General features: G+C 27.7%; 1 protein-coding gene and 1 long non-coding RNA gene across 5 annotated transcripts in view; one reads left to right on the top strand and one right to left on the bottom strand.

Moving 5' to 3' along the window:
• The window catches only part of LOC107441514 (uncharacterized), a 158,739-nt gene that overhangs the window by 42,268 nt on the left and 92,754 nt on the right, over positions 1 to 23,717 (top strand). The window lies entirely within an intron of this gene.
• Positions 21,432 to 23,717, bottom strand: part of LOC139426315 (uncharacterized) — a 97,759-nt gene continuing 95,473 nt past the window's right edge. For all 4 annotated transcript variants that reach the window (XR_011637555.1, XR_011637553.1, XR_011637554.1 and 1 more), the window contains exon 3: positions 21,432 to 21,747. This is a non-coding gene — a long non-coding RNA (uncharacterized lncRNA). The remainder of the gene's footprint in view (positions 21,748 to 23,717) is intronic.

The following is a 23,717-nucleotide window of genomic DNA, read 5'->3' as shown; positions in this document are numbered from 1 at the left end:
CCCTGAATATATATATATATATATATATTTAAAATCTAAATTAGGAAAGCTCCGCTAGGGGCTTTTTCTAACTTAAGACTTCTATCCATTCGCATTTGAACTGGTACTTTCATTTATCTAAATTATCTTGATATTAATTTTATGTTTCCTTATAATTGTTGTTGACATTTGCATTTAGTTTGTTCCAGCAACAAAGCTGATGAATTTTGCTAAATTTCAAAATTATAATCTTTGATAAAAGATCTAAATCTGGTCTATTTTGGTTACAATTCTTGACATTTACTATCAATCAACATGAAATTAAGACAGTATAGATGTATGAAAATACTAGTTAAAAGGCACACGAACATCATTAAAAAGAAATGGCTTTTGTGATGTACGGTGACATTTCCGGTCATGGGAGTCTCGATCATTATGATGTACTTTATCACACCACCGGTATGCTAAACACCACCACCGGTATGCTATGTTACCGATATGCTAAATCACCTATACAAACTACATAGGTCTATATATGAACCGCAGTGACTCATATAAAGCGCTAGTCTCACAGAAAGGTGAGCCAGACTCGAATCTCTGCGATGACTGGTCAATTCGAATTCTGCTCCCAGTTCTCCCCGACCACAGTATTTGACCTCGGGCTAACCATGAGTAATTTTCTTTTTTTTTTCCCTCCGTGCAACGGAAACGCGGGTTAGTTCTTACAAATGGCCCTCCAAAAAGGCTAGTTTTCTCCAATGCTTGATCCAGGTGCTCCCTTGTCTCATAAGGTTACAGTTGAACATGAACAACTGTGAACCCGAAAATGGCTCTGCTGTTCAGCGTCCGTTATAAAATAAAATAAAATAAAAGGTTTTAACATAAGATAAAGGATTAATATAAAATAAAGGCTTACTGATTGACATAAGCTAGGTGTATTCTAGCTTCTAAAAACAAACAAGAATTTATCAGGGTTACAGAGATAAGTATATACCAAACCGTTCTCGTATCAGCTCACACATAAGATTTATTGAAGCAAGATCAACAGAAAAAAAAAGAATCTTTTCTTATTAGATCTTAGCATTGAATGAATAACTACAACGGGAGAAAGAGAGAAAAAAAAACGACAGTTGCCCGTTATGCACTTGCACCCATCCAACTGCTTTTCTCGCAAACCGACCCCTCATGCGTAACAGGCGTTGCGCTGACCACGGACATTGAAATGACCTCTTGGTTTTTAACCGGAAATCGCAGTGACTTCTTTACATTACATTTCTATTACCAGCTACAGATGCTTCCGTGTTCGCTAAGAAAAGAATTAGTGAATGTGCGCTCTTTTTTAACAGGAGAGCTATTAACTCTAACAAGACAGAAATCGTAACAACGTGGTATTAACAGCCAAAGAATTCTTTCAAATAGGAGGCAGAGGGATAAAAGGGACTTTTTACTAAGTTCGATTCGTATCTGTTGCATCATTCAATCATCATTTTTATGTGTTCTATGTAGATTTTCCGATCATTTCCATGAGCATAGACAAGTCAATTTTAATAATTATTTTTTGAACATTTAGTTTAAAAATTCCGAAATAAATGTCATATTGTGATGGTTAGTCTGAATGCCTGTTAAGATGTTTTGATCAAAATATACAATATTTAATCAATTCAACTCAAATTTGGATTGCAAATATTTTAAAACTTCGCAAGCACACTGGTCGTTTCAAAGCCCATGAAACTACATTTTACCTTGTTTATTAACCTTCAAATATCATTCCATTATATGAGAGAATTTCAAAGAGAAATATAATTTATAGAAAATATTTTTCCTATCCTAGATAGAAAAAAAAAGTTTTTTTTTGAAGATTTTTTAAACTTTCTGTAAAAAATCGAGCGTTATTTAAAATTTCAAAGTAGGTTATATAAGTTTAAAGGTTTGTCTAAATGTTTGGTTGCATGTTGTTTTATCCAAATATACATTAATTATCTGATTTAAATCAATTTATTTTTTCTCTTTTTATGCCCCCTTAAATATCATCCTATATAAAAATTAGAAAAATTTAGTTAAATTAAATTTACTATACTTGCCTTTAAAGGTATACCAAACTTCCCATTTTGCAAAATAAAATGAATCATAGCATAGACTTAAAATTGCCCTAATAGCAATATAATAACTCAGACCAACATAGGACCAATGCTCGAAATAATGGCTGGATAAACGCTATGGAATCCGATATCAGCTAATATTTTGCCTAAATAGGTCCCGAAGTGCTTAAGCCAACTAATATTTTACAGTGATTAATCAGCCTGTGTTTAGCCTTTATAGATTTAATGGATTCAGAATATATGTTTCTGCCACTATTATGCCTACTAAGACCTACACTGTTAGAAATTTATAATTATGTTGAACTGTAATATCGTTCAAATTTTCTGCAGATTTATCCGAAATTGACAAATATTATTTAATTTCTTTGTTTCAGCTACACTTAACCTCATTTAATCCAACCTACAAACATGGTTCAATTTCATTTATTATTAAGAATAAAACAAATTTTCACCGTATTATGATTCAGCGTTGAACCAAATTTTCTGAGAGCATATATATAGATGTCCGAACTCATTAGGGTCTATTGAAAGTAAAGTTAGATATACTGTTAGAATTTCCATTCTAAAACTATGATAAAATAGATAACGGCAGTCTGTCCATACAATTAACCGTAAAGATTACTGTTAAAATACCATTTGCAACTAGCATGGCTTCAAAACCATGAAAATGAAATTTAACTGGACATTGGAGCTAGGTTGTAGTTAAGTTATGTTTAATCAAATGAACCATGGAACATAGTTGAATTGGTTTATATGTCTGTCATAAGAGATGGGAAATACTAAATTTCTGTTCAAATTTATGGTATTTTTTCAGCTTTATGATGCTGTTGTCTATGCCGGAATGAGAGTATCGTGTTCTAATAGTTAAGGGTCGGAACCTGGGGAGTACAGGTCATTGGGAACTAATTATGTCTTAAAAATATTGTAGAAAATACTGTGATGTAAACGATGGAAGTCGAATCCCCATTCTATCAGTCATAAGATTGGCAGATTAGCCCTTTCGTCCTTTTCGATCTAGTTAGTGCAAAAAAATTCTGGTTGATTAACCGAATTAGGAAAAAGCTGTTTTTCACACAGTTAACATTTTCAAAACCATCTTATTTATGGTTATTTGACTGCTTTACTTAAATATGGTAAAATGACAATTAAATAGATTGTTATTGAACCATTTCTTTTCTGAGAAATTTCCAGCAGTGTACCAAAATCTTGATTTTCTGATTCATGTCCTCATGGGACATTTGTTGAGTCAGTTCTGAGCCGGAGATGAAATTGTTGATTCGAAGTAAAGTTGAGATTTTCAAAATAGTTGACGTCCATTCCATGTTCTCTTTTTAAACTAAATATTTTAAAGTCAATATTTTAAAGTTAATATTTCCATACATTATGTAACTTATTTTATGTTAATAACTTTTAGAAACAAAGCGTATTTACACTTCATACTACTTATTCTAGCACGGTAACTTTTATATAAAAATTGTGTCAATTTGTTTTCACTCCCTGAAAAAAAAACATAACTGGCAAACAGATCCAAATCCAAGACCACGCGCACAACGAATTACATATTGGGTATGCACTGATGCGTGAAGAGCGCAAAATTTTTAATACTGTAAGTAAAATATAAAAAAACATCATGAATGGCACAACCCTTCAACAAATGAAAGGTCTAAAAAGACTTTTTTTTAAACATCGTGACTGCATCAGTAACAGTTACTTATTTTAAGACTTCTGCAAATGATAGCAAAAAAATGGGTAACGGTTGAAACGATTTTAGGATTAAAGGGAAACATCGCGGTGGCTTTCTTAAATGAGATCAGTTTTTTTTCTAAGTAGATCGACGGATAGCGTAATAAAAGAAACGTGTGCATGTATGTTTTATATGTTTTGAAGTAGGCTTAAGATATAGGCTTAAGATATATTTGAACAAGGCTTAATATTATTAACAAAATAAATTATAAGGATATAAACACAGTTATGGATTATAATATAAAATTTCTCTTTGGAGACATCTAAAAACAAAGAATTCAATGAAACTTTCGATGTTTATCCGATTTTAACGTACTATATATCATTGATACAATTTTCTCTATATTTAAGTTTTTCATTAAATTTATTCCAATGAACTGGTGCACAAGAAAAAAACCTAAAGCTTTCGATTTTAATATTTAAACTATTAAAAATAATTAACACAAGCAAAAACGTAATCATACCATTAAAATTGCGCATAAATTCCCGGGATATTATAGAACTATGTCAAATAAATAATAAATTTTTCAAAAGATGCAGAGTTCAAACACTTTATTAAAAGTTTAAAAATATAAGTTATTTTTAAAATATGGATTAGATTATAATCATCAATGTCTATGATGAGGAGCGGATGAACAACTAAACTCTGCAAAACCTGCTGATGTATCGCCACATCAATGGTCTCAATAAGCTCCAGAATCGCAATTCTGGGATTGTTTGATAAAACTTGGTCTTTATACTCCCATAAAAAGGAGTCCATAGGATGATATCAAGAGCATGTGGTGATTTTGACAATAGACATACGCTAAATTTCAAAATTTTTATTGAAAGATGGTCAAAAATAAAACCGCGCATGCTCACAAAGAAACAATATGCCCTGCATTCAACTGTCCAGTTTTAACTGAATCTGGCCGAATTCTTAAAAATCACTTCAATTGCTTTTCATGTAACTCAATGAACATACATACTCTACATACAAACTCTACATACATGAAGTTAAATTAAGTAAATATGACAAAAGTTGAAGAAGTTAATGAGTCTACACTGTTTCGAGAAAGCAGTTTTTTAACTTTACCTTTGCGCGATTCCTCGCAAGTCTTTCAGGAAAACATCTTTTGTTAAGGTGTGCATCTGTTTTTGAAATATCTCTAAATTGAATGTTAATTGATAAAATAGTTTTATTCCTATTTATATATATAAAAACTTAACAGATATTAAATTTTGCTAGAATTGCAATTTAAATTTTAAACAAGGGTGGATCCAAGCAAAAAGCTACAAAGATAGTAAAAATTATTTTTAATAGAGCACAACAAATGAAAAATAATATTAAGAGGTGATATACTTGTTGATCACTTGTCTACATAATCACTAATTCTATCCAGGCATTTATCGCAATCCAGAACCAATCAGTTCAATCCATCTAAATCACGTCCTTGTCTAACGAGCCGGTTCTTCGACAGCTGTTTTCACAACACTGTCAGAAGATAACCTTGTTCTAGATAAACTTTCTTTTCAAGTTCGGAATCAGAAAATAGTTTCTGTTTTCTAAAATATTGGTTGTTCAAAGCGATGGCTCCAGACCTGTCACAAAGTGTTTGCAAGCACTGTGAAGCTTTAAATTGCTTTGCTCGAAGAGAAAATCCTCACTCAACATGCCAAGGCTTTTCTTCCAGGCCAAAGCAAAGATTTGGTACTCAGTGACTTTTTCCTGGTTACAATTTTTTAAAAAAATCTAATCTAAAACTTCCAAAAACTCGCCTCCATGAACAACACTGGAGAGCAAATTTTTTGTTGCAATTTTTTAGTCTTAACGTTTTTAGTCTATTTTTTGTCAAAATGTATACGTTTAAAAACGTTATACATATAAAAGGGAGGATGCATAAATAATACGACAAACGTCTAGGGGAAGTCGGGCACATTATCAAGAACAAAATTGCGTAAAAATCCATTACCGTAAATATTGTCATACGCTGCTAGGAACACTTTCCTATTATTACTGTTTCTTCGCATGCTTTAGAGTAGAAAAGCACCCTTGACAGCGCATGACGACATTTTCGGGTATGAGTTCCTATGCAATTTTGCTCCTGATGATGTGCTCTATCACCTCCAGAAGTTTTGCGCAAGATTTATACCACCCTTTGTCAAATAAAACGCTTTTGAACTATCATGTTTCGACAAAAAATGATTTAAAAATGTCAATTAAAGAAATTGTAGCTTGAAGAGAGAAACCGATTGCAGATTTGAAATTAGCGGTACGCAAGCATTTAAAATCTGTTAAAAAATCTCATGGAACAGAAAACAAAAAAAAAAATTCTTCCCTAATGTTATTAGAACGCAGGACCAAAGAGATAAACAAATTGTTCCGATAAATGCCCGAATAGGTTTTGTGGTTAAGTAAAAAGGTGATTAGCAAGTATACCTTTTACTATTATTATTAGTTATCAATATGAATAATGTATTAATTTTGCCAAACAATCTCTTACGAAATAAATGCGAAAATTCCGTAATTAAAATCGAAACTATAAATGTGGGATATTTTAAATTATGCACTGTTAAATTTATCAAAAAGAAACATAGATTATAATGCTGAGTACCAGAAACATACAAGCAAAACTTTATGTAAATATGGGGTACTTGGATATCTTTAGAGTCTTGTATTCGAAAATAACGGAATAAACAATCTATATGAAAATAACAAAACCATTTTTTTTTTTAATTTTATAATAGTCTGTGACAATGGTGGGTACTCTTTCTTCTAGGCCATTCTGAGTATATATGCGTTAATATTGGATGCATTCATTTTTCATCTTATTACGTAAAACAAAAAACTGATTTTTCTTTCTTTTATTTATTGTATACATTTTTTGTAAATTTTTGTTAGCAATTATTTATGGTTCGAGAACAAAATATTGACTTTGAGCACAAATTATAGATTTGAGAATTGTTTAGGTACGTAAATAATAGGTTACAATAAATAAAGAACGGTAATTTTCCCCCTGTCCAACCCTGCCAACTTCAACGTATTTAATGAATAGATATTTATTTAACTTTAAAATAATACCTTAAAGCTTACAACTATCCGACCATTTCAAAATAAATAATAATACGTTAGATTAGTTTCTAAAAAAAGTAACCCCCATCATTGTTATAAAAAAACTATCACTGCACATAATGCCAGGTATCATTAATCATTATCCTTATCTGAACACCAAAGTGTATTTTGAGCATGCTATTAAGGGTTTCTTAAGCGTCTCATTGTTAAGCATACAGAATTAGCTTACCTCTAAGTGATATTAGAAAATTACACTGAAACAACTTAACACGCATTGTTAACTGTCACGTTTTGTTAATTTGGATAACCAAAACATATTTAACAATGCTTTCAATTTTAGAAGCTGAAAATTGCGGCTGAGGGTAAAGCGCTTTTATGTTGAACCTAAGTACAACCTATTTAAGCACGTCACGTTGTTCCAACACTCAACAATAACCGAATTCATTGTTTTTAATTATAATCATCACGATTTGCCAATAACCAGATTTAGCAAGTTAAGTACTTCTATTAGAGTGTTCGCGGCTTAGCGGTTGTCTTACAAACATTTGCAGTTTATTTCAATATACAATGTCCAGGTCTATTCATAACATAGTAAATCGAATAATCAGAAGATTTTAGATTATCGTCTGCTTCAGTCTTTTTTTTAATTTAAAAGAATGTCGGAGCATTTGATGATAAGGATCTAACTGAGGATATCTGTAAAAGGCCAAGCAAGTTTTTACACATTAAAAAAATAGATAAATGAATTTTCAAAAATGTTAATTAGTTTTATTTTTTGAAGTATCAAACAGGTTTTCAACTCAAATATTAGAAAATTCCTTTTGGGATATTTCGAGACTTTCACTACATTTTTTACTTCAAAATATATTTTTTAACTAAGGGTATTTTAGTATATGCATTGTCTAAACTTGAAGAATTTTAGAAAAGTTAACTTAAATTATGATCATTAAACTGGTAATAATACACGTTTAATAAAAATACAGCGAAGAAAAACTATCAAAAAATTTCGTTGCAAATAAAAGTATGTTTATAATCAACAATCCTAAAATTATTTCGAAAGAATATATCATGGTTTATTCTGGTTAAAAATATCCAACATATACGGTATTTAAACCATTTAATTGTAAATTTTCCTATCTATGGTAGGGATTTTCTGAAAACCGAAACTCTGGTTTTCGAAATTATAGTTCTTATTACTACATTACACATTCAGTAAAAAAATTCAAAACTGAAAATGAAAAACAAATTTAACTGAATAAGGGGGGACTTTTTTTGCCATGCTCTTACGTATCATGGTTCATTTACCAAATTTTACCACAAATTAAAAAACAAGTGTTATTGTTTGTATTCCCTGACATAGGGGGGAAAAATTTGTAAATTCTACCAAAATCATTACCTAAGTGCATCGGAAGAAATTACCGAGATTTTTGGTGCTTTCATAGAGCCAGAAACTCTCTAAATTTTACCACATTCTGATAGTTTTGACCCCATTTATTTTCTTTGAGCAGTTTTTTTGTTTACGATCATCATTTGATTTAAGATTCATTCATAAAAGTAGCGAACTTGCTTATAATTAGTTATATTACAGTGAAAATATTTATTATTTTCTTATTATTTTATTTAATTTTAGTGGTAAAAAGTTTGAATGATAAGGTATAAAATTTTGTACATTATTTTTAAGGACATAAATTTTCATGACAAAATACAAGATTTGAGTGAAATCGGTCAAAGAAATCGAATTTTTAAAATACGATTTTTTTAATTACCTCACATACTAGACAATTTTATTTTAATGATGCCTAAATGTAATAATTAGTTTTAACAACAATGTGGAATATTTAAAAATGATAAATAATATCACATTTATTACTGCAACTTATAACATATACTATGCATCTCATGACCACAAAAAATAGCAGATTATCTCTACAATATTTTGTACTGCTTTTGGCAAGTGCTTTTATTCTACGTGCTTTTATTCTACGTTTTATTCTTAAGAGCGTGGGGGGAGGAGAATTCCTCAATATGAAAAGGAAAAAAAACTTTCATACTATAGTAACAAAAGCATTAACATTTAAGAGTGACAAAAATAATTTACGAGTTCAAATCCTGTAACCCCTTCTCATTTGTTGAAAATAAAGGGGTGCACGACCTTTCAATTCCTTTTTTTCTATTCTCAAATCTTAACAAAATTACACAGCGATAAAACGAGCAGAAGCTACAACTTCTAAAAGCCATACAGCTATACCTTATGACAAACGATAAGTAAATTCGCTCTTATTTTGTATTTTTTTCTTTACTCTTACTGACAGAGATTACGGTTGCAGATTCTTCTTTTCTTTTTTTCACTCTTCGTGCCTTAAGGTACTCTATGCTTCATGCTTTATCCATAATTGCACCGCTTTGCTCTTCGACTTTGCCATGGCTTTTCAGTCTTACCGCCATAAATCATTGCGCGTCTGTCATATTCATCACAAATGTTAAGGTTAAAGAGATAAACCGGCTATAACGAGTGAATGTCATGCTTGTTTGATATTGAAGATGGTAAATGTAGAAGACTAGTTCGCTTCAGAATTTGTTATTGAATATAGCTTTATTTTTAACAGTTTTTTTTAAATTATTCTAATTAATATTCAGTTTTATTTTAAAGTCTTTTGCTTAATTTTTTATTATTTGTTTATTTAATATTTTTGTCGATGTTTCATTTATTTATTAAATTTTTTTATCCAATATTATTCATTTATAAATAGATATTTATTTATTTATTTGTTTATTTATTTGGAATAAACAATCTATATGAAAATAACAAAACCATTTTTTTTTTTAATTTTATAATAGTCTGTGACAATGGTGGGTACTCTTTCTTCTAGGCCATTCTGAGTATATATGCGTTAATATTGGATGCATTCATTTTTCATCTTATTACGTAAAACAAAAAACTGATTTTTCTTTCTTTTATNATTTATTCATTTATTTATTTTCGATTATAAAATGATATTAAGAAAGTTTTGAAAAGAAAAACTTCGATTAAATTATAGTTTTTTCTCTTTATTGGTCAGATAATGAAATCCTGACTTTAGAGAATATATTGTTAAAAAGTTTATACCAGAAAAGTTTATACCGTGTTTCTAGCTCTATGGGAATCTCAAAAAGCTCAGTAATTGTCACCGAGGTAAAGATTTTAGTAAAATTAACAATAAAATATGGTTTTATAATATGGGACAAAATTTGTGAGGTGAGATAAAATTTGGTAATTTTTTCATAATATCGTAGAGAATAGCATAAAAACCATTCATTTGGATAAATTTACCTTACAGTCTTGTATTTTTTTACTAATTGTGTGGGAATAAGAACTATAATTTTGAAAATCAGGATTTGCGGTAAATAGCAATAAATAGAAAAATTACTAAATGAATATTTTAAAAAACGTATATTTCTTTTAAAATTATGGTTCTTTTTATTAAAAATGTCATTACTATATAGATCTATAATTTTACCAATATTTTTTCCCTCCACTTAGTTAAACAACAATACCTTAATGCTGTAACAAGTTTAAACATATAATCATGCAATAAGTTAAACCATCTTAAGTTTAATTACTCAATATCATGGTTAACTTGAATGGTGACATGGTTGATTTATGATTTAACATTCATCCAATTTTTCTAGGAGTGTGCAGTATTCAAAAAAAAGTAACTGAAAGTAAAATATCGTCATTTTCCACCGCGTGCCCTATGCCGGAATTTACATTCAAATGTGCCCTGTAACCTACCTGAAACAAAAAAAAAACATAAACAATTGAAAATATAGATAAAATAAAATTCATCTTAAGACTCACTACATTTAATCCAAAAATACGAAAGAGAAAATTTGAGATTGCACTCTCCGATAACTTAGAAACATTTCAATCGAATTATGGTTTTAAACATTCAATGGAAACCAATGAAAATAAATCCTTTTGATGGGAATGCCAGGATTGTGCAGCCTTCTTTAAAACATATTAACGTTTCCCTACAACGACTAGTAAATCTGAAATATGCAATGGAATTATCATTAATAATGAATTATCAATATTGAAACAACATGTACCTAATGTATTATTAATACTTAGATAGCAAATCTAAAGTTTTTAAATTACGCGACCTTGGGTGAAATAATAAACAGAGATAAAAAACCAAAAAAATTTAATATTCTTTAGTAATTTTATTTAACAGATGCTTAAATACAACAGATTGTTTGTAAGGTTATGTTACAATACTAAATGTCGTATATTATTTCAGTTTTATTAGCCAAAATTATGGTGTTTTTTTTTAACAGAAATGTCTTTACTATAGAGTATGGTTAGTTTTACGGAATTTCTTCTCCGTTTTACTTCGATATTTTGCTGAAATTTTTTTTAAAAAAATTCAAATTCCCATTACTTAAGTTACCTAATAGTCTATAAAACATTCTTACTTTTTTTTACTTTCTGCTTACTCCCGGATGTTGTGAGACCCTTTTTTCGGCACTTGGGAAACACTAACTAATCGTATCGCAAATTAAGCTTTCTGGATTTTCTTGACTCTTGTAATGTCATTTGCCTTTGCCCTGCTCTTCCCACACGTGTCTATTTATCGAGATTCTTTTTCTTTTTATCTCTTTGCAAAAAAAAAATAAGCGTTTAAGAAACTCTTTTGTAGTATTTGATCTGTTGCAATTACTCGTCAGTGTAAGGGACGACCAAGACTGATCGCTTGTAATTATTTCGGTAAATGCTAAAAAAGCTTTTAAAGCACTTATTTATGTAGTTGCATTTTCTTTAAAATACCAGTGTAGTTAGAGGGAAACAATGTTGAAAGAATGTAAAACGCTTCGGACTCGGATCTTAAAAAAATTACTAAAATTATAGCTTGCTTTGAAAGTTTCAAAAACATCATTTATCGAGTTCACATGATTATCTCAATTTATAGGTTGAAGTGTCGATCGAAATATTTCAAACCCGAAGGCGTATCTATTTGTTTCAGTTGAAAGTATTGATTTTAAAAACTTTTTTTTTTAATTTATATCTCAGATTTATAAACAGAGAAATAAAGAAATAAAATACGGTCAAAATTACCTGAATATTATAACGTTTACCGTGTTTCTGGCTCTATGGAAGCATTATAAATCACGGTAGTCGTTGCGTAGAGCTTTGGCAATAATTTTGATAAAATTAACAATAAAATATTGTCTTATAATATGCTTCAAAATTTGGAAAATGATTTAAAATTTAGAGATATTTCATAATACCATAGAAGATGGAATAAAAACTATTTATTCAGTTAAATTTTACTTTTTAGTTTGGTATTTTTACTATATGTGTGCTAATAAGAACTATAATTTTTAAAACCAAAATTTCCGGTGAACCGTTACCATATGAATTGCTTAAATGCTGCATATGCTGCTTTAATGGTTGATGGATTAAGAGAGTAATTTGATTTAGAAAATTTTTATTCAAAAGCCAATTTTTAATCCTTTAGCATAATATTTTTGAACTATGTTAAATAATGTATAGTCATCAGAATAATGCATATGCTATGTTAAATAATGCTATGTTAAATAATGCATGGTCATCAAAAAAATATCTTTTTCCTTTTTTTCAAAGAAATAATCCTATCTTAAAACGAATAATCATTCAAATAATGACAATTAGTTGAATTAATAAATTAATAACTAATTTAATAAAAATTATTTTTTAAAAGGAAATGTAGCGGAGTACAGCATTTTTATTTTGATTATCGTTCAACTCCTTGCGCTCTTGCTTTTTAATTTTTCTTATACTTGAAATTTAATAAAAATTCAAAAGTATTACTAATTATCGAAACAGTAAAATCTAAATCAAAAAAGGCTTCGCAATAAGTCATTAATTACAATTTAGCGAAATAGAGGAAGAGAAATTTTAAAGATCAAACGCTAGACTCTGTAAGATCAAAAACTAATTCTTATTTTAGCATTTCTTATTTCAGATTAAGCAGTTAACTAATATCTATTAGTAGGACCAATAACTACATTAAAAATATCTTAAAATAAAATATAACGATGTATGACATTAACACTTTCGTAAATTTTGAGATCTCTTCACAGTAGTTTTATATTTTTTCTTAATTTCTGAGAACAGGTTTTAAAAAAAACTAAGCCATTATAATCTATAAAAATGGGGAAATCTATAACGGTATAAAGTCATTATAGCTGATCAATTACGATTTGACGAAAACAAGAAGAAGAAAAGTATTTGTAAAAAACTTTAAAATTGAAATTATTAGTTAAAACATTTAGCAGTGGACTTTAAAATCATTAAATAATTACTATTAGTTGAAAAAATAACTATTTAAATTTATAAGAAATTATTAATTAAAATGAAACATACAACGTTTTAAATTTATTAATTTCGTATAAAGTCCGCACTCCTTTTCTTTACTTTTTCTTATTCTTAACCCTGATCTCAAAATCAGAATTATTAAGTCGAATCTATAATTAAAGAATTATTGCATAGATTAATACTTTTTTGACGAAAGAGGAAAGATAAATTTCGAAAATAAGATTATATTAAGGAATCAACATACTGTTTCTGTTTTCGGCTCAGAATAAATTACATTACAGAACACATTTAATTAAATTGATAAGAAATTATTAATTAAAATGAAACATACAACGTTTTTAAATTTATTAATTTTGTATAACATCCGTACTTCTTTTCTTTACTTTTTCTTATTCTTAAACCTGATATCAAAGTCAAATTTTCTAAGTAAAATCTATAATTAAAGAAATATTACTTAGATTAGTTTTGACGGAAAAAGAAATATAAATTTCAAAAATAAGATTATTTTAAAGAATCAACATACTGTTTCTGTTTTCGGTTTAGAATAAATTACATTACAGAACGCATTTAATTAAATTGATAAGAAATTATTAATTAAAATAAAACATACAACGTTTTTAAATTTACTTATTTCGTATAACATCCGTACTCCTTTTCATTACTCTTTCTTTATTCTTAACCCTGATCTCAAAATCAGAATTATTAAGTCGAANATTTCTTCACAGTTTTATATTTTTTCTTAATTTCTGAGAACAGGTTTTAAAAAAAACTAAGCTATTATAATCTATTAAAATGGGGAAATCTATAACGGTATAAAGTCATTATAGCTGATCAATTACGATTTGACAAAAATAAGAAGAAGAAAAGTATTTGAAAAAAACTTTAAAATTAAAATTATTAGTTAAAACATTTAGAAGTGGACTTCAAAATCATTAAATAATTACTATTAGTTGAAAAAATAACTATTTAAATTGATAAGAAATTATTAATTAAAATGAAGCATACAATGTTTCAAATTTATTAATTTCGTATAAAGTCCGCACTCCTTTTCTTTACTTTTTCTTACTCTTAACCCTGATCTCAAATTCAGAATTATTAAGTCGAATCAAAAATTAAAGAATTATTGCATAGATTAATACCTTTTTGACGAAAGAGGAAAGATAAATTTCGAAAATAAGATTATATTAAGGAATCAACATACTGTTTCTGTTTTCGGCTCAGAATAAATTACATTACAGAACGTATTTAACTAAATTGATAAGAAATTATTAATTAAAATAAAACATACAACGTTTTTAAATTTACTTATTTCGTATAACATCCGTACTCCTTTTCATTACTCTTTCTTATTCTTAACCCTTATCTCAAAATCAAAACTATTTAGTAAAATCTATAATTAAAGAATTATCGCAAAGATTAATTACATTATGATAAAAAAAGGAAGATAAAATTCAAAAATAAGATTATTTTTTGTATCAACATACTGTTTCTATTATCGGCTTAGAATAAATTACATTACCGAAAGAAATTTTCAAACATTCCCATACTTTTCAATACCTCTTCCTTGTTTCTTGCCGCCGAATAAATAATAGCTACAACTGTAACCTACACGATTCCTTAAAAATAGCAACAAATCACTTTAAATACGTGAGAAATTTTGAAGGGAAAACATTTTCGATTATTGTTTTCTTTGACTTCTCAGCCGTTTGAAACGTAGTAAAAAGCAATCAAAACCAAATATCATGAAAGGGCATCGGCAATGCTATCTCCAGACCTCATCAACCAATACGTCGATCATATCATGCTAGAATAGATTTGTGGGTTCTCGCCTTAATAGATTTGCCTTTGTTTTGAATATGCAAGTGATTTTGTTCTTTATTCATGTGTTTTCAAAAGTATACAGTTAATGTTAGATATATTATTTGTCTTTTATTTTGAACATGACACTGGCTTTGTTCTTTATTCATTTGTGTTAAAAAGCATATCGTTCATTATAGTTGATGTAAGATTTGTCTTTATTTCAGATATGCTAATAGCTTTTTTTTTCTTTAATTATATGCGTTAAAAAGTATGTCGTTCATGATATTTGGTGTAAGATTTGCCTTTGTTTTTAATATGCAATTGATTTTGTTCTTTATTCATGTGTTTTCAAAAGCATGCAGTTAATGTTAGATAGATTATTTGTCTTTTATTTTGAACATGACACTGCCTTTGTTCTTTATTCATTTGTGCTAAAAAGCATGTCGTTCATATAGTTGATGCAAGATTTGTCTTTATTTCAGATATGCTAATAGTTTTTTTTTCTTTATTTATATGCGTTAAAAAGTAAGTCATTCATAATATTTGGTGCAAGATTTGTTGGATATGCAAGGGACTTTGTTCTTTATTCATATGAGTTAAAAAGTATGTAGTTAATAAATTTGACGCAAAAATTGTTTTTATTTTGAATATGCAAGTAGATTTATTATTTATCCATATGTGTTAAAAAGTATGTAGTTCGTAATATTTGAGGCAAAATTACAGAAAATATGGTTTTTAAATCCATGGGGTTGTTTGGGAAACATTGTTTTTAAATCCAAATAACAATAAACTACGAATATTACAATTCATTCTAATTTCAAAAGTACTTAAAGTCTTAAAATGTATGTATCTTATTTAATAGTAAACTTATTTTTCTTAAATAATTTTCTACACATATCTTAATGCAATATAACATGAAATATAATAAATATTAAAGGATTATAATAAATATATATAATGGAACATAATAAATATATATAAAACCAATAATTACATTAAAGTTCATTTAAACCAAGAACGCTTTATTACATTATTTTGCATATAAAGCAGTCTCGTTTTTAAAAGGAAAATTAATGCAAGAGAAAAATAAGTGCTAAGCCTTCACTCATTTAAAATATGAAAAATTCTGCGAATTTATTTTACTTATATTATTTATCACTGGTATAAATTACTTTGGTATTTTAAGTAGTTTTTACAACAAGACATTTAAATTGTTAGATTCTTTGGAAAAAAACATTTTTTAATTATAATATATAAAATAAGCTCTTCATTTTAAATAAAAATTATAACTCATTTGAAAGTTCAAACATAATATTAAAATTCCTCTTAAATTAAATTGTACTAACTACTAAGAGCGGTAACTTATAAGCTAAGAATTCCCTTATATGCATGATATCGAGTTTGTTTTATCATTCTATTATTCTTTTAATATTGTATGATACGTATTTCAACAAAACAAACATTCAGACAGACAAAAAAAAACATTTTTATATATTAAAAAAAAATACTTGTCATTCTACATAAAAACGCTAATTTATTTGAAAATTTAAAAATAATATTAAAATTCCTCTCAAAAATTAAATTCTGTAATAATTAGAAGCGGCAACTTATAAGTTGAGAATTTCCTTAAGTGCATGACATAGAGTTTGTTTTATTATTCTATTTGTCTAATAGTATTTTATGATAAGTAATTTAACGAGACAATTACATTTTTTGTTGTTTTGAAGGAAAAAAAATTTCATTTAATTTCAATATACTAAAATAATACTTGTAATTTTATATAAAAACAGTAATTTTCATATATTTTAAATAGTATTTTAAATAGTAATTTTTAAAAATTTAAAATAGTATTAAAATTCCTCTCAAACATTTAATTTTGTAATAATTAAAATCGGCAACTTATAAGTTGAGAATTTCCTCGTGTGTATGATATAAAGTTTGTTTTATTTATTTATTTATTTTTTCGACATTACATTTTATTCGAAGCTTGAATCAGCATCAAAAGATTCTTCTGAAGAACTTTCTTACTTTTTTTTTAAAATAATACTGGTATTCATAGTTTTGGTGTTTCGAGAAATAAGATTCAGAATAAAAAATATCTTAGTGCCTTTTAAACGTTAGAACAGAAATTTCGATATATTTAAAGTCATAATATTTTGTAAGAAAGAAAACATTACGAATTACGACATTAAAAATACATATCTGAGAGATATGATTTCTCTTTTTTTTATGCCTTAAAGATATTGTTCAATTTCATAATAAGAAATTTATATTATTTTCCTTTTCTTTCTTCGTATACTTTTTATTAAGTCTGCTGCATTATTTATCAATATTGCTTAGGAATTTTATAAATCGTCTTATAACATTCATCAGTATTCTTGAAATTTTTTCAAAATATGTTATAGTTTTCCATCTTTTATAATACATTTTCAACTTAAATATTTACATAGGAAGAAAAGTCGAATTGAACACTAAGTTTTTTTTTTCAAATGATAATAACAAATATTGAAGAATAATGTAAAGGATATGCAGTTATAAATAATTGCATTAGTATTCGATCGAATAAAAATAACCATATATTTTTTTCTCCGTATAATATATGTTTTTCATTGGATTATACCGGTGTCCCTTTTATATATTTTTCTGGCACTCTAATTTCAAGCAAAAATATATTTCAACACTTTTTTTAAAAATCAAAACAGTCTAATAGTTAGAAGGAAAATCTGTTAGATTGTCGGAATTATATTTGTACTAAAACATAAAATCCAAAAAAAAAGTTGTTAGAATTTTTTTAATTCATATTCAAAAATTTAACAGTAATTGATTTTTCAAATTAATGAAATTTCAACGATGAATAACTGTTTCTCTTAGATCTAAATAACTGTAAATATAAGTTCAAATTTGAGAAAAAAAAAATTCGAAAGTGAATCGTGTTTGGAAAATTTTACCTCCAACGCAGAAAAAAAAACTGGTGTTTCATAACCATAAATTATTTGAATGCTAACTATAATATTTTTTACTTACTTTAACCCAAATTAATAAAATAATAAAAAAAGTAGAAAAAATATTTTTAATAAAAATTCTGCTTCAAATGATAATTTTATTTTCAATTTTTAAGTTGACAATTATTATTGCTAAAGCTTAGTCTAAAAATGACTTTCAAGTACAGCAGACATCGTATGCTTTGCTTTCAGAAATTTACTTTTGCTACGGGTGACTTAACCATTTCGAACATTAGGTAGGAAGCGTTTCTTTTATAACTGAACGATACTTTAAAGAACGGTTGTGCTAACATTCGATGCGCAAGTTTACCTTGATTATCTTGCACCTTCGCGTAAAAGGGTTAATGTACGGTGCTTTAATGGTCTTATTTCTTTCTTTATCTTCCCACTTTCTCTCACCATAAACAAAATAAAAAAGAGTTCGAGAGCGAAAATGGGTCCATTAACCTTCTAAAATGTTCTAGTACACCCCCGACTCAAATGATTTCTAAGCTTTTCTTTGTTGGACATAGTGAGCTATAAGGGGTATAAGGTCATGAAAGGCATACAACAAATCCAATCGTCAAGTTCAAACCTCCCGTCGTGTTTCAGGATAAGAAAAGAATGGATTGTCCGGAATGTTAGTTGAACAAAGAATATTTTTTCGTACGGTATTCTTCTTTATGTAAAAACCGCATATTTATCTTTTGTTCTATCATTAGAGCGTGTTCTGGAAAGAGTGTAAATAGTTGTATTTTTTAAATGCTAAACACTGAACACAGAGAGGTTTTTTCTTCGTTGAAGTGTTATCCTAAACATTTCTTTTAGACAGGGTAAGATCAGAAAAGCGGAAGTAGTTAAGAAGATAAGAAACAAAGGAAGTCTAGATATTTACACAAAATATCTTACACATGAAAGAAAAACAGTTAAGTATATGCCACAAAAAAAAATTTTAAAAAAATTCCTAAGGTTTTTCATATTTTTTTATTTACTTACAGAAACAATTATAATTTTTATTTATGATTCATAAACAGCACGAACTAATCTGAATTTCTGGATTGATAATTTGAACCGATATTACACAGTTGTCCAAAAGGTTGAGCATTATTCGACACATTACCAATATTTTGAATTATTCTTAATTTTTGGACTCCAGTGTACTTCTTAAGAAATATGTCTGAAAAGAAACTTAGCAAAAATATTCATAACTTGGGGCTCTACTTCCTACTAGCTTTGCTCACTTAAACTTATGATCGCTATAAGCCGTCATTTTTACTTCTTAAAATAAACAGATTGTTGCATCTCAATTAAATATTATTCAATTAAAAGATCCCAATTTCTTACACAGATTTAATTCTCGTTAATTTAATTTTTTATTCTTATCAATTTGCTCGATTACAATTACATCTTCATCGACAACTTTTTTTTTAGAATTTTTGTTTGTTTTTTTTTTAATTTTTGGTTATTACATAAAACTTTTTAAAAAGCTTTTCACTAAAAAAAATTAGCGGTAGGGTGAAATATTTATTCCTAAAAATATTTAATTGTTTTAACTACATGTTAATTGGATGCTTGCAAGCGACGTCACGCGTGTTTCAGTCAATCAGAGACACGCACGAGTGACGTCGCTTGCAGGTATCCAATCTAATCTAAAACGAAAATTGATATACAATATTATAGTAAACCAGAATCTAATAATTGCAATGCTAACACGCCACGCACAACTATATAATTAGACAAAACCATGTGAATAGTTGGGAATAGTTTTACATAAATCTCTTATTATAAAAATAAATATAACTTATTCCCTTTTGTGTGAAACAGTAAGATACCGTTTAAATAGGTTTATCTCTAAATGTTGCATAATAAAGTAATGTAATATTATTTTATCATAAAGAAACACCACATTTAGTTTTAACCCTTTAGCTTTTGAACAATACTCAAAATCAAATACTTAATAGCACAGATTAATTATTCGGAAAGATGATAAACATAATAGTGTGAAAGGATAATAGTGAGAAATTATAAGAAATATTTCAGAAAAATATCGTTGAATGAGGGTAAATAATTCGCAAGTTTAAAAATATCTTTATAATTTCCAATAATATTATACAAATGAATATTTTAAAAAAAATCAAGATATTCTTTGTTGATTGAAAAGCCATATCATATGATGTATTGGCCAATAATATTGCACCGACAAAAATGCCAGTATTTTATGATGTTAGCTGGAATATTATGAAAAATATTGTGTTATAGTAGAATTCCGGATGAAATCCTAAATATCGTTTCTTGAAAATAATTTTTACTGATAAAAGAATAATTGTTTGACTACAAAAAAATTACTTCTAAGACCTAATAAAAGTAAATTTTGAAAATTTTAAAGCAATTTTAATGGTTTAAATCAGAAACTTTCATTAACTTCTCAACATCGTTTTGATATGTGTAAAACATAACTAAAAATTAGTAAGAATAAAAATTGAATCATTAGAAAATAGATCTTAAAGATTCCTGATGAAATATACGACTGATATGTGATATAAAAAAGTGAATTGAAGAAGTATTTATTATAAATATATGCAAATTTGCAAGAATTTTTAAAAATATATGAAAACTGCTGTAAATACGAGGAAAAAAATTTAAAAGAAAAAGAAAAACTTGGGTTTGAGGACAATTTTGTTCCTGTACTTGACTTATGTGTTTGCCTATCTGCTGAATTGGATTCAAAATTACAAGAATATAGAGGTCGGGAAAAATTTCGTTTTGCTACCTGTACGCAAATAATCCCTAAGGTTTGACAACATCTGGACAGTGGCACGCAAGAAACTAAAATAAATATCACCACACAGTAATGCAAATCGTAACCAACCATTGACAAATCAAATAAAAATTTGTCTTAAATTTAATCCAAGCACAAAAATTGGGTAGTTTCACCTGGTGCCTTGGCAATTTATGTTGGCGCGATTAGGCACCGATACGGAAATATCTCTCCTAAGGTGAATGTTAAATGCCCTAAGAAATCCCCCACACTCAGTTTCTTCAGTTGTAAAATGGATTTTAACTAAAATCCATTTTTACCGGAACATGTTATGGAACAGGAAATCAGATAAACATTAATTTTCACAGTAATAATTACTATAAAATCACTGAATTGCTCTTATTAAATAAATATTACTGTTAAAATTACGGTATAATTTTACGGTAAATTTTACGGTTTTACATACAGGTAACTTATATCGTGATTTGATTCGAAATTTTTTGCAGTGTACTTACTACACTGAGAAAAAACTACAGTCGAAACTACCAGGATATGGTAAAATTAACCGTATTTCTGGCCCGTGAGCAACAAAAGCTTTGGAAATGATTTTGGTAAAATTAACAATAAAACAAGGCTTTTGATGTGTTATTTTATCACCTAAATACAAGTAAGACTCATTCAGTAGGTTAGCAAATATTTTATTCACCATAGCTGTTCTATTTTATTATCCAGACTGTTGCCATCCAAAATATAAAAAATAATTCATAATCATCTTGCTTAATCGATTCATTATCGATTAAGAATAATGATAGAAACATCTATCATTTCACCATGTGGGGATTTAATCTTAGACTATGTCAACCTTCATCTATCAAAAAGTGCCTCAAGATAGAGTCCTAGTCCTGTTGGTTGGTCGGGGTGCCTGAGGCCGGAACGGCCCTTTACCCCTTCATCATGAGATGTGGATCCTTGTGGTGTTTCCTTGAGGTCCTTGTTTTCTGAAATTGAAAGTAAAGAATTAGTAATAAGCATATTTTAAGATAGAATCAAGTTAACATGTCTAATATACTAGGGAATCGGTATTTAATATTTATAGTGGTAGTTACTCCACACTTTAAAATATGTGATAAATTTCTGTAAATGTGCTTAAACTTGGTAATTTTATTATCATATCTTAGAGCATGGCATAAAAATGATTTATTCGGTTAAATTTACTTTTCAGTTTCATATCTTTACAAAGAATTTCCTGAAAACCGTTAAATAAACGGGAAATTTACCAAATAAATGGTTTTAAACACAGTATATTTTGGTTTTACACTGTACGGTAATTTTACCAGAGCTTTTTTTTCTCCGTGTAGTAAACAACCCTAAAAGTTCCTCATCAATGCAACTAAAATTTTGCAATCAGATAGATGTTAAGACTCGGAAATAATATGTGAAAATTGTTTTCTCCATTTTGAACAAGGTATTAAGTTATATGTTGTTTGAAACAGTCGCGCCAAATATAATGCCAATTCTTATAGTTGGCAGTAAAAGAGCACTGTTGGATGTAAAAGGTTACTTTAATTTAAATACGGTTTCCAGTCATAAAACGATATAATAAATATTCTTCCAAATTTCATACAACTTAAAAATAATTTTTAAATAAAGTTTTTACCAAATGAATGGTCCGAATTTGCTATATTTTTCACCGAATTAATAAAAAATGTCCATAAATTTTAAAGAAAGAAAAGTAAAAATTCTTTAGCAAACGATTGCAAATACATTTTTGCAATCGTTTTCTGACTTTTTATTTGTCTTAAAAACTGTTTTTTTAATATATTACGAACAAATTTTGGATTTACAGTAAATATTATTCAGGACATTATTTACTTGACAATTTTTTTTATTGATAGAATGCAAAACAAATATTCATCCTTTCAAATAAATAATTTCTTTACTTAAATTACGTAATTTTAAAAAGAAATTTTAAAAATTAAAAATCACTTATTATCACTATTTTGTTCTAAATTAGAAGATTCTTTTGCATCTTTTCTAAAAACTTAATCTTTTAAAAACCGCATGTTTCAAAAAATGACCTAAAATAAATTATCCTACAATCAGCTCAATTTGCGAGTGACATTTGGAATGCTTTCTTTGTCAAAAATGCTATTGATCTGTACTTAATGTTAATCTTAATATCTGTACTTAATGTAAAAAATAATAATATGTTAGAGAATCACCATCTGCCTTTGTAGAGTAAACCGTGTAAGTTTTATGAGATTTTTAATGCATTACGTTTCAAACACTACTTTGAATTTAGATCAAATAAATAAGCTAGATATCATTTTTAACATGCGCATCTCTACCGCTGTAAAATAAGAAAGTTTAATTTAATAGTCAATGCCGCTTTTCAAAATATGATTATTAACAGCTCCATGCTATTTCATTATATTTTTTAGAAAAAAATAACACCACAGACGCTTAGTTTAATAATCTCGTCAAAACGTACGAAATTTAGCTTAATTTTGAAACAAACTCAATTAAATAAAGAAACAATTCTAACATGTTACTAAACTGGTTTTAAATAAGAAACTAGACTTGAATTTGAAAAGGTCCGAGGTGAGCAGGGTTATAAATGAACGGAATAAAGCTAATGCTTATTATTTAAAAATGATGTAAAGAAACTTTAGATCCTTGAAGCGATATCGCCATTATTGTTGGGTGTAATTATTGCCCCATTTCGCTGATGCTTTTTTAAATTAATATGCAATAAATAAAATTTCTTTCTTGATTGCAGATAAAAAATATATATATTTTTATATAATTATATATAATTGATATATTTTTGCAATAAGATAGCAAAATTATATTGTTTCAAACACCTCATATTTCATACTTATTTAACATCGGAATGAAATAATTGCTTTTTTGCATGAATTAACAATATAACTTTTTCAAAAATTGATTCCATCTGAATTTATATATA

The sequence above is a fragment of the Parasteatoda tepidariorum genome, chromosome 8 (assembly GCF_043381705.1).
Source record: "Parasteatoda tepidariorum isolate YZ-2023 chromosome 8, CAS_Ptep_4.0, whole genome shotgun sequence".
NCBI lineage: Eukaryota > Metazoa > Arthropoda > Arachnida > Araneae > Theridiidae > Parasteatoda > Parasteatoda tepidariorum.
Note: the sequence above shows the minus strand (reverse complement) of the source record. Positions and strands in the feature narration are given on the sequence as shown.